Consider the following 12,771-nt stretch of genomic DNA (forward strand, 5'->3'; position numbering starts at 1 on the left):
AAGAATACCTAAATAAATGGAAAGATATACCAAGTTCAATTCTGTTAAGAAGTCAATTTTCAAACTGAACTATAGATTCACTGCGATCTCAATCAAAATCCCAGATAGCTTTTTTGTGGAAATTAACAATTTGATACTAAAATGCATATGGAAATGTAAAGGACATAGAATAGTCAAAACAATTTGAGAAATAACTGAATTTGAGGACTTACACTACTTAATTTCAAGATGTACTATGAAACTACAGTAAATGAGACAGTGTGGTAGAGGATCAAATACGGACACCTAAGAGCAGTGGAACAGAACATACAGGCCATACCTAGAACCACACATGGATGGTTAAATGATTTTCAACAAAAATGCCAAGGTAAATCAACAGGAAAGGACTGTCTTTCAACAAATGGTGTTCTAACAACTGATGATATCCATTGCTCACAACATCTACAAAAATGAACTCAAAATGGACCTCAGATCCAAACATAAAAACTAAAACTACAAAACTTCTAGAAGAAAATAGAGGAGAAAAATTTGTGACCTTGAGATAGAAAAAAAAAAAGATGTTTAATAGAACACAAAAAATATAAACTTTGGACCTCATCAAAATTAAAAGCCTCTGTTCTTTGAAAGTCACCATTAAGAAATGGAAAAAAGCAAGCCACAGAAAGAGAGAAAGTATTTCCAATGTGTACATCTGGCAAAGGACTTCTATTCAGAATATATAAAGAGTTCTTACAACTCAATAAAAAGACAAACAATCGAATAAAAAATGGGCAATGACTTTGAACAGGTACATTAGAGAATATAGATTATATCCAACTCGAGGTATACCTATTTCATATACCTATTTGAAGGACTAAAATTGAAAACACTGGCAACCAGGTGTTGTCAAGGGTATGGAGCAACTAGAACTCTCATACGTTGCTGACACATGTTATGTTATAATCAGAAAAAATTTGGTGGTTTCTTATAAAGGTAAACATATACTTATCACATGATCCTGCAATTTCACTTCTAGGTATTTATGCAAGAAAAAGGAAACATATTTAAAGACTTCTACACAAAAATATTAACAGCACCTTTGATAAATATGTAGGCAAACTATGATACACCCATACAATAGCATATACATGGTAATAAAAAGGACTGAACTATTAATACCCACAACAACATGGGTGAATCTCAAAATCATGCTGAATTAAAGAAGCCAGACAAAAAATAAAATACACATATATAGAGAGAGAGTGAATGAGTTCATTTACGTGACATTCTAGAAAAGATACTCTAATATATAGAGGTAGAGAGCATAATGCCACTCTACATATCACCTTTCTCTGTTTGGTGACAGACACCAGAGACCATCTTTTGCTGAGGGGCTGAATCAGCTTTGTTCTGTGTCACTGCCCTCAAGATTCAGATTTCAAGGAGAAAGAGTACCCTGGCTGGACGCAGACCTGGGGAAGCTCAGTTGTCTCGATTCACAGACAAGCCCCCACCACAACCTCCCTGCAACGACATGCCATGGGGAGAAGGGTGGTCCTTCAAAAGAAAAGTGCTGCCATCAAAAGGTAGGCAGGTCTCAGCAGGTGGAGACAGCAGAGGGCCACTACACTCCTCAGAGAATGGAGAGCATTGAAAAAGGTCCTTGTATAAGACAAGCGCTCAGAAAGAGCAGCCTTACCACCCTTGTCCAAATTGCAGATGGCTCATAAAATGCTGGGAGGATAAAATAATGTATTGGGGAACATACCTCAATTACACATAAAGTTATATGCTGCTAGGCAACACTTGTTAGATTTTATAATTTTCTGGTTGCCTTTCTGGCCCTGATTTCTGTGTTCTTCAAAAAGTCCCATGACATATCCTAGAAGAGGCATGCAGTTTTCTCTCATCCATATTACCGTAAAAAAATTTTTTCTCCAGTTTTGTAAATTTGAAGTTTAACCTGTCGATGGAGTCTTTAAATTAATTAAAGCAATTAAATTAATTGCTATATTTTTATTTGATTTTTTTCAAGTTTATCTAGTCGTTTTACACAACCTCTTCTTATTATCCTTATGTTTTACATGCCTTCATTTATCTACCTAATAAACATATTTCTTCCATATTCTCCTTTCAACAGTCAGTTATCTAACTTTCCAGCCCTCCAACTCCACCATTGATTGTTACCCTGAGTTGCAATTGTGGTGGACAGTTTTCTTAGCAGATCTGTAATTTTGGACTGGAACCCCATCTTCAGGAGGGTTTTATATGGGGGAATCCTGTGCAACCTGAGTTTAAAATATGTCCCAAGAAAGGTATTGCCAGCTTGGGCTCCTTTTTATGTCAATATATCAGCTTGCGGGTTCTTCCACAGTAATGTGATTTCAAACCCCAAACCCAACTGTGTTTGGCCTGTGGCTACAAATTCTACCACCCCAGCCCCAGGCCCAGGCCAAAGTTAAATCCAGCACATTTCCTGTTATCTCCCCAATCTGATGGATAGTATTTTACGTGATCCATTCTTTGAAGGATATAGTTCCATGGAGACCTGGCTTTAAATAGGGATTCCCCTCCCCTTGGGTCTCATCTTGTATCCTTAGGTCAACAAGAGTGGCAAACTTTCCCAGGCATGCTCTAGCATCAGCTCACACAGTGCTTACTCATGAAAAGGTTTCTGCCCCTGGGGTCTGACCGTGATTTCTTGTCACCTCTGCCACCCATTTGAAAGGAGGTTTGCATCCAGCAGTACTAAAGTGTTCTGTGAGAGGACGGTTTTCAGGGTATCTAGGCTACCATATGGCCAGGCACACAAGTCCCAGGGTAGACATCAAGTCAATAAGCATGAGATATTTCAAATCAAGCTGTCTTTAATTACATAAGATGTGCACGCAAAATGATTTAAAGCCCATGTAGTCCAGCCTCTCATCTGTAAGAGATGTGCTCCTAATTGGCATCCACTATCCATTGAGAAGATAAAATTATGTATTTGGGAACACACCCCAACTATACATTAAAGTGATATGCTGCTATACAATACTTATTTGCTTTTATAATAATCTGGTTGTCAGATTTAACAATGTTAAATACAGATTTAACAAGAGGCTAGAATATGCAGACAAGTAGAAAGAAGAAAAAACTCAAATTTTCCAACTTTTAGATATATAGTTAAGTTTATTCACATATTTATCACTAATTCATTAGTATAAATTATGCTCTAAAATGAATGGGCTTTTGAATTTTGTAAGATTTCTTTAGGATTGAGTCCTAGAAGTTAAATGACTAGGACATAGAGGAGAAATTTAAAATTTTTTTCTAAATAATGATGATGATGATAGGTACATTCGTGTTGCTTAACTGATTTTCTGGGAATTTCTGCTTTACAAGGTTCTGTCAAGTCTGGGTTGAGTAAACTATTTTGTTCAAATTCAATGCATGGGCTTAAGACACTAAGACATTTGAGCAATTGAAGAGAATGGAGAAGAAAAAGATGAGGTTTAATCTTAAAAGGCAGAAAATAAAATTTAAAAGAAATCCCCTTGCTCGCCCCCAAAAAGAAAACACTACAATACAAAGGAGTGAAAATATGGTGAAGACCAGTGAACACAGTCAAGGGGCAGCCATTAGTAAGTATGAGTTGAGCATCTGCTTTACAAAAACAGCAGGAAGGTGTCCCTTTCTGTCCTCTGTGGCCAACAGTGGCCAACAAGGCAAGCACTGTCCTCATGCTGCCTGCCTCCCTTCCACGTGGGACCCTGACACATCCCACAAAGGGCACAGAGAGCCTCGCTGGGCACCTCACATCCACTCAAGGATCCCTGAGATCACAACTCCCCAGGCTACCATGAGAAGTCTAATTCCAGAAGCCCACTGGTCCTTCCCTCATCTTTATAGGATTATATTGGCTGGGGTACTCCCACCTTCTTTTCTAGGAAAAAAAGGTCTTTCGCCTCAATCTTAAACTGGTGGTTTTGTTTTCAATCTCCTAGTCCATTGAAGTTAATTAAATTGAAAGATGCATCCCACCACGTTCTAAAGAAGAAACTCCAAAATTTGACGGTCCTATTTAAAATAAGTTATAGAGTGAAAGTAAAGAAAACCTTGAAACTAGCATCCAGCTGGCGTTCTGTAGACTCTTTGCATGATGGATTTTAAATTACAGATCAGAGTAAAACAACATGGGCAAAAATAAAGAGTAATCAGGGTCTCTTTCTGAAGAACGTCTCCAGGACAATCATCAGCCCGATGGTCCTCATGCCAGCTGTAATAACCGCCCAGAAAAACACAGGTCACTGACAGAGGCAGAGCTTTCTTGCTAAATCAAAGCTATGATTACTGGAAAGCGGAAATGCTCAAAACGGATCACCAAAGGGGGAAAAGGAATTTTTTAAATGCTCGTTTTTATCAAATGGAGTCCCTCTTTACTGATTAAATGTAAAACATTCTTGGGGCCTGTACTTCCACAGGCTACATGTTGCTTTTGCACTCTCTTCAGTTACAGTGGGTTCTTCAAGTCACGAGTTTATTTTATCGTCATAATTACATTCAACAAAACTGCCTCTCTGCAAAACAGGCGTGGTTTCTCGTGCTTCTCTGGCAACTTCTTTGAGCCTTCCCACTTAAAGGACAGTCATATCACAGTATCCTTTTATAGTGCTACATAACCCAAATTACAATGATAAACCCATCTCTAAACCATAAGTTAGTGGCTCTAAAATTAAAACAAAATGTAGATGGTCCAGCACAGCCAAATCCAAGATTGTCAGAGGCCAACAAATTCAAATGTCCACCCTCTAAAAACACACCCCTGACCCAGCCATCAAGCTTGTCCCCAGTAACCTCTACTCATGGAGGCTGTACCATCCCAGGGCCCATCCACAACAGGCTGCCTCCCTCAGGACAGGCCTGACCATCAGGAAGGGGCTTTGCATAGCCAGTTTCTCCCTGAGCCCTCTTAGCCATCCAAAACTCTCCTCCCACATTCCTCCAAACAGTCTGGGTCCTCTGAAGATAGAGCATGCAAAGCATTGCAGCTGTGGGCACTTCATATTCCTCTAACAGAATAGAAAGCTTTATAGGCCATCTCATATTATACAACTTTAAATTCTGTAGATGTAGTCAACTAAAACACATAGTCTTCGATTAAGGGAAATGTGTTTTTACAAGTCTCTTTGTATACTCATGTCATTTCATTTGAACCCAAGAGGCAGGACATGTATCTAGATTATGTTTCACCTATTTAGTTAATTTCAACCTACTGAGATCTGAACCTTGTCATATAAAATATTAGGTATTCCTAACAACCTGTGTCACTTGAACTCTGTTTTGAGTATGTCCTCCTGATGTAGGACAGTGATTCTTTTTTCAAATGAAGACATGACATACTTATGGCATGCAGTGGGTCTGCCCATTCCATACCGATGGCTTAGAAGCTGAGGGGCATGGGGGGAATAGGATTTCACACAATGATAACTTCATCAAGCTAATACTAACATCTAACCCACAAGGATATTACAAAAGTCTCTATCAACTCCATTCCCCCAACAAGATGTACCAGCTCAAACTTATTCCCCACCTGAAATAGGCCTAGCATGATTCACTCTTAGCTAACCCATAATGGTTCCTAGTAATTCTGCAATTATTTGGAAATGCTTATAATGTGCTTAACACTAACACTTTGCCTCAAAATTTTACTCTGAATGAAAAATTACTAATGTTCTACTACGTACTGGGTGGTATAGGTTTTATCAGAGATTGCTGTTGGACTTCCAGGAATCAACCGTTTTAACCTTGTTTTCTTTTCCACTTTAAAAACCTGCTTTATTCCCTTTCCTTTTGGCATGCCGCCAAAGATCCAGGTGCCGCCATGGGCTGCCACCACACCTGGTATTACCGGTATCATAAGAACAAGCCCTACCAAAGTCTCGTTTCTGCCTAGGTGTCCCTGATGCCAAGATCCGCGTTTTTGACCTGGGTCAAAAGAAGACAAAAGTGGATGAAGTCCAACTCTGTGGCCACATAGTGTTGGATGAATATGCCCAGCTGTCCTCCGAAATCCTGGAGGTTGCCCGTATTTGCGCCAACAAGCACATGGTGAAAAGTTGTGGCAAAGATGGTTTTCGCATCCCACCACCTCCTACACGTCATCCACATCAAGCGGCTATCCTCGCCAGGGCTGACAGGCTCCAGAGAGGCATACAAGATGCCTCTGGGATGTCCCAGGGCATAGTGGCCAGAGTCTACATTGGCCAAGTCATCATGTCCACCCACATCAAACTTCAAAACAGGAAGCATGTGACCAAGGCACTGTGCAGGGCCAAGTTCAGGTTACCTGGAGACCAGAAAATCCACATCTCCAAGAAAAGGGGTTTTACCAAGTTTAATGCTGACAAATTCAAAGACATGATGGCTGAGCAGTGCCTCACCCCAGGTGATTGTGGGGTCAACTACATCCTCAACCATGGCCCTTTGGACAGGTAGTGGGCCCTGCACTTGTGAAGGCTCTGCCAGCATTGCCCTGGCCAGACTTGTGTCCTCCCAATAAACTACTTCCTGGCTGTCTAATAAAATAAAAAAAATTTTTAAGTGGCTTATTTGCTCACCTCCAGTCTTCTGACAAATGGAGATCATTCACGACAAAACAATCTTTAATACAGAGCAATGGCATAAGCTGTCAAAGTCTTGTATCTTTGTTCTCTTTCTAATGAAGACTCTTCAACTGCAAGAAGAGATGGCAGTATCTTCTGTGTTCTGAGATTGTTCAGTGTCACACCAGAACTTCAAGGCCCTAGATAAGCCCAGAGGTTTAGTGCCTGCACAAGGCAGCAGGCAGTCCTTCCCATCAGCAGCCCTGCAGGGCCCAGTCAAGCTCTCTGTCCATCATGAGAACAAGTAGACACACAAGTCGGCTACCAGCTCAGCCCGTCAGGCCTGCTTCTCTTCCCTTCCTTCTGCATAGCAACAGAATTTCTTACCAATGCCCTAAATTCTAGATGTTCTAAGGAATAGGAGAGACTTCTTCCCAAGGTGTATTTTAGCATCTGCCCCAAGAAGCACCTCATTTTTTTCCCACAGCTCACTGGTGCAGAGCTTCTTCTCACCTGGCTCTGCTGGGCCCTCCCCACTCACCCCTTACCTGGCCTTAGGCTCTTGTGAGGCCTGGGACTCCTTCGCACCTTGATCCCCTGTTTATTTCTCCAATCCTAAGAATTCTCTACCTGCATTAAGAGGGTTCACAATGTAAAGGGAGGCACTGAGAATTTAAGGAGGGGCATTTTTATGGCTATTCCTTTTGCCCATAGTAAAGAAATTAGCTTCCTTTGTAACAGATCTGACTGATGACTCCTTCAAAGCAAAAAGACAACAGAGAAGCCCCTCTGTAGCCACTGATTGTCTACAAGAACTAAGAGTCTTGCATGGCCCCCCTGGAGCCTGCCATAGAAAACTGGGGGTTTTATCCACCTGTCACTGGGGTTCTGAATCAATTATGTATACAACTACTTAGTTCTCCTCTGTTTCCTCACTGAAATCTGCTAATATTTTAGGGATGTTAGAAATTAGTACTATACAAGATACTCTCCTATCCTAGTCCCACAAATAGACACAGCTGACAAACCTATGCTCTAAAGATCCCTAGCTCTCGCAGCAGAGTAAGCTACATAAGTGACACACTAGCCACTGTTGCTCCGATAGCTGCTGGGAAAAACAATCTTCAGCTTCTAAAGGGAAGTCAACTCTTCTTGAGGTGCCACTTCCTAGGCCAAAGCTTGCTGTGCCCATATGGGTACATCCGGATCTTTATCCTAAGCAATATTGGTATGTGGCCCCTTAATTAATTTAACATTCTCATCCCAACTGACCCATGCTAAAGCGTACGTTAAGTTTCACTGGACATATGTGGCAAGCCTAACCAGCCCACACCAACTTCTGACGATGTGTTTCCAACCACTTGATAAGGGCTGACACCAGGGGGGACACCTGGGGGGCCGGGAAGGTGACTAGAATCAAGACAGGCAAAAAAAAAAAAAAAAGCAAATGTAAACAATTTAAGATTTCCTAATTGTGATCCACCAGAATTTAAACATATTTAAATTTAAATATTTAAATTTAAACTTGTCGTGCTCAAAACCTTTTTTCCTCCAGATGGGTCCCTGGACCTGTAAGTCCTGAAACCTAGAGGGCCCAGCCTCTCCAGAACACCAGCTAGTTCCGTATCCCTACCCCATGTTATTGACAGCCCCTTCCAACATGAAAAAGTTAGAATGGCCATAGTCCAAATACCCCTAAAGGGTAGGATCAAAAGATCAAAGATGATGGTGGAGTTATACAGAGAAGGTAGGGTTTAACAAATGAATATGATTGCTGAATCACTAATTTGATATTTCTTTAATCTCCAGTATCTTAGAGCAGCTAGAAGTAAAAACCTAAAGTTGTAGAACTGAAACCCACACCAAACTCTGAAATCTGTTCTACAACTAATTGTTGTGCTTTGAAATTTATTGCTTTTTTGTATAGATGTTATTTTTCACAAAAAAAGAAGGAAAAAAGTCCGTTGTGATGATAAAAAAATATTTATTCCTTCTAGCCTCCTATATTCTGGAGTAGCTAGAGTTAAAATCTGAGAGGATGGTATGGTAGCCCATGACAAACTCTGGGATCTGTCCTATAACTACTTGTTAAAGAGTGCTTTGAAAACTATTGCTTTTTTCTTTCTTTATTTTGTATATATGTTATATTATACAATAAAAAAGTTTAAAAATAAATAAATATTTAAATAACTATTTTGCATCATAATTCCTGAAGATACTTTTCATGATTTCAGAAATTATGAAAATTTTAGTAATTACATTCATTATGGACAAACCATTTGTCCACTGACAGTGGCTGCAATCATTCCTAATTTAAAATAGCTTATTAAGCATACATCACAACTTTTATGGAATCATTCAAGCATTATATCCTTTCATTTATCCATCCAGCTGCTGCCCATTCCACAAACACTGACTGAGTGTACCAGGCTCTGGGCCAGGCACTGGGAGAGGAGACGGGGTATGAACGTGGCTAAGACATAGCCTTAGCCCATGAAAAACCTTTGAACTATTTGAAGAGTTAGCCTTATGAGCCAGTTATTGCAACCCAGTGTTCTGAACCCATGAGAGAAAAATCAGCAAAGATCTGGAATTACAGAGAATGAAGCAACTAATTTTGCTTGAGGGATGTGGAGAAGGCTCTCCCAGGGTCATAGAATGTGATCCAGATATTGCAGGAAGGAAAAGGGGTGGTGTCTTTTGGGAAGAGGGAAGGGCACTACTGCTTTATTACATGAACACACACACACACACACACACACACACACACACAGCGTTCAGGGCTGGGGGAGAGGGGTGCATCACAACAGCCCATGTGCCAGAATCACATCCTGCAGGCAATGGGGACCAGGAAGGATCATTTTTGAAAGGAGAGAGCTAGGAGCTGATCTGGTTTTAAGAAGAATCCCTCTGCTGGCCTTATAAGCTTCCTTGTCAAATAGTTACAGTATTTAAAATCTATGTCTTCTGTATGCTGTGACTACTTGTCATACAATTTGATGAATGTTTTTCTTCTAAATAGATCTCCATTATTCTAAGTACATACTTATTTTTATTAAATCTTGTAGGAAATTAATCACTCTGTCTGAAATCTCTCCCCATATTTTTTCCAGAAAGATAATGCAATTCAATATGCATGTTATGTATAATGGAAAGAGCAAAGGCTGTGAATACAGACCTGGGTTCAAATCCTAACTGTGCCACTTCCTCGTGTGGAAGTTTAAATAAAAAAAGTTTAAAGAAAAGGAAAAAAAAATATTCAGAATGATGATATTAGAATATCATCCTCATCTCTTATAAGAATTTTTACCTACCTGGTTGGTGAATGAGGACTAAACAAAACCTCTTAGTAACTGTGTGACTTGGGGCACAGGGCTGTGAGTTTTATGAAAAATGAAGATAATGACAGAACCAGTCTTGGGAGTGTAGCAAAGAGGAAATGAGACAGAGCACGTGAAAGCACTTACCACAAAGTTCAGATTTTTATCTGACTTTATCTGACCAAAATTATCAATTACCAATACAATATTTTAAAAAGCAACCAGTCCAGTGCTGAGATGAGATAGGAAGCTCCGTACATGTCTATGAGTTCTACTTCTTTTGTATTTTGGCTCCATTTGACATAGATGAGCACCTAGTCGATAGATGGGAAGCCCATGTAAAGCAGTTAAATGCCTGCTCCCCCAAATTCCTCATGTTCTGCTTACTGGTGGTACCAGTGACACTTATTTTTCCCTTACTCCATCTCCCCCTCTTTGTCTTAATTGGTATCCCCAGGACATAGTGCAATGCCCTCAACACATGGACGTGTGGGCTCTTCATCCAGAACCCCAGTCTCACACTTAACAGATGCATCTTTCTCACTAAGGTACTTAGCCTCTCTATGCCTCAGTTTCCTCATTTGAAAGATGAGAAAAATAATAGCACCTACACTGTAGGTTTGTTGTGAGGAAGAAATGAAGTAATGTATGTAAAAGCACTTCCTACAGTTGCAGCACAGCTCCATGTGTATATGTGTGTATGTGTGTAGATATACACATAGGTATATCTACAATTCTAGCCAACAGTTAAATGTATACACTCAATGCATGCCTTCATTTATTGACCACCAAGCATATACATATAAATACTTATGACACATATTAAAACAATGATTTAATGACATAAGAATTTCATTAAGTAAAAAAAAAAGTTGGATTCATCCTAACAGCTGATGATAGCCTAATATCATCATTCTGAATATTTGTTTCCTTTTCTTTAAACTTTTTTATTGTAATATATATATATACACACAAAGCAAAGAAAGAAAAAAGCATTAATTTTCAAAGCATAGTTCAATAAGTAGTTACAGAACAGATCCCAGAGTCTGTCATGGGCTACCATTCCATCATCTCAGATTTTTCCTTTTAGCTGTTTCAGAATACTGGAGGCTAGAAGTAGTATTAATATAGTGATTCAGCAGCCATACTTGTTTGTTAAATCCCATTTTCTTTTATACCTCCTCCTTCTCCTTTAATCCTTCTCCCAATCTATAGGGATATTTGGACAATGCCCGTTCTGACTTTTTCATGTTGAGAGGGGGTGCCTACACTAAAGGATGGGGGATGTAATTAATTGATAATCCTGGAGAGGCTGCTCCCTCTGAGTTTCAGGATTTATCTGACCTGGGAACCCTCTGGGAATTATATGTTCCAGGAAGGCAAACCTAGTGCAGGAAACCTTTATGGAGTCTCAGTTTGAGCCCTAGATGTTCTTAAAGTCAACAGGAGTGATGTTGGTTGGGGTTTAGCAAACCATGGCAATCAGCACTATCTAACTGAAGTTTAGACTAGCCTCCAGAATAGCCTTGTGACTCCATCTCTCTTGGCCACTGATGCCTTATTTTATTACACTTCTCTTCCCCCTTCTGGTCAGGAAGACATTGTTGATCCCAGTGCTGGGGCCAGATCATCTTCAGGAGTTACGCCCTACATTATCAGGGAGATTTTCACCCCTGAATGGCCTGTACCATGTAGGGGGGAGGGTAATGATTTTCCTTGCAGGGTTGGGCTTAGAGAGTCAGAGGCCACATCTGAGCAACAAGAGGCTTCCTGGAAGCAACTCTTAGGCCTCCTTATGGATAGTCTTAGCTTTTTCCCTATAGAAATATGTTTCATAAGGGCAAGCCTCAAAATCCAGGGCTTGGCCTATTTTCTTGGGAGTCCCCAGTGGTTGAGAGGGGATCTGGGGTTTCCCAGATGGTAGAGTTTAGTAGTTCAATATATATATATTTCCCCCCTTTGGACCTTCAAGGGAATCTACCAATACTTTTTAATTACCAGCCCACCATAGTCTGAGATGTATCCAGGTATTATATTAGGCTATACAGAACTACAAGAACTTGTTCCCATTCTGGACTCTAGGAGTTTGGGTTTTTCAGTAAGCTACCAAGAGACATTGATTTAGATTATGTGTTACAGAAAATTTAGGTTCCAGACATATTAAACTTCTCTGCCTTTGGTTTCATACAGTAGCTGAAGGTCTAGAGAACATACACTATCATCTTTTACCCTGCATTCTAATTTACCTTAGACCCAGCCAGATAGGCTTCATTTTAAACTCTAATTGAGGCCTGATCTCTTTTTTGGTTACTTTAACTGTTATTATATCTAGCTATGCTAATTTTCAGGGCTGCAGTACTCTATTTCTGGGTCCTAGATGTCACTCATAGTTCCTGGGGAATACCACCTGATACATGCATAGCTCAGTGTCTCAGAATCCAGAAATACATCTACAACTTCAGATTAAATGTGGCTGCTTTAAAGGCACAATCTAGGCTCCCATTTTCTTACAAGTATTTTCTGAGCTCATATAATCAAAAGGACATATTTGTTCCTTTGTTTTTGGATTACTTGGCACACATTGTCCCCAAAATTTATTCAGTGTGTTGTGTGCCCCTCAATGTACCTCCTTTTTGTAGCCGTACCGTATTCCATACTATAAATGGATCACTGTTCACCATTGTGCTTCCCAGTCACTGTATCCTTCAGCTCCCTCCTTCAGCTCATGGATAATGTCCAAAATAAAGAAATCATGTTTTACAGAATCTTCACTGGTTGTCCAATCTGCAGCTCTCCCAATTTTAGACAATTTTCATTGGTCCATAATGACAGAGAACTGGCAAATATAATGTCACCAACTATCAAATAAAAAACTACCCATTATCACT

General features: G+C 40.0%; 1 protein-coding gene and 1 pseudogene across 4 annotated transcripts in view; one reads left to right on the forward strand and one right to left on the reverse strand.

The window, feature by feature from the left end:
- Nucleotides 1–12,771, reverse strand: part of FHOD3 (formin homology 2 domain containing 3) — a 511,807-nt gene that overhangs the window by 376,289 nt on the left and 122,747 nt on the right. The window lies entirely within an intron of this gene.
- Nucleotides 5,843–6,456, forward strand: LOC143662757 (large ribosomal subunit protein uL16-like; annotated as a pseudogene).

This window comes from Tamandua tetradactyla, chromosome 18 (genome assembly GCF_023851605.1).
Source record: "Tamandua tetradactyla isolate mTamTet1 chromosome 18, mTamTet1.pri, whole genome shotgun sequence".
In the NCBI taxonomy this organism is placed as follows: domain Eukaryota; kingdom Metazoa; phylum Chordata; class Mammalia; order Pilosa; family Myrmecophagidae; genus Tamandua; species Tamandua tetradactyla.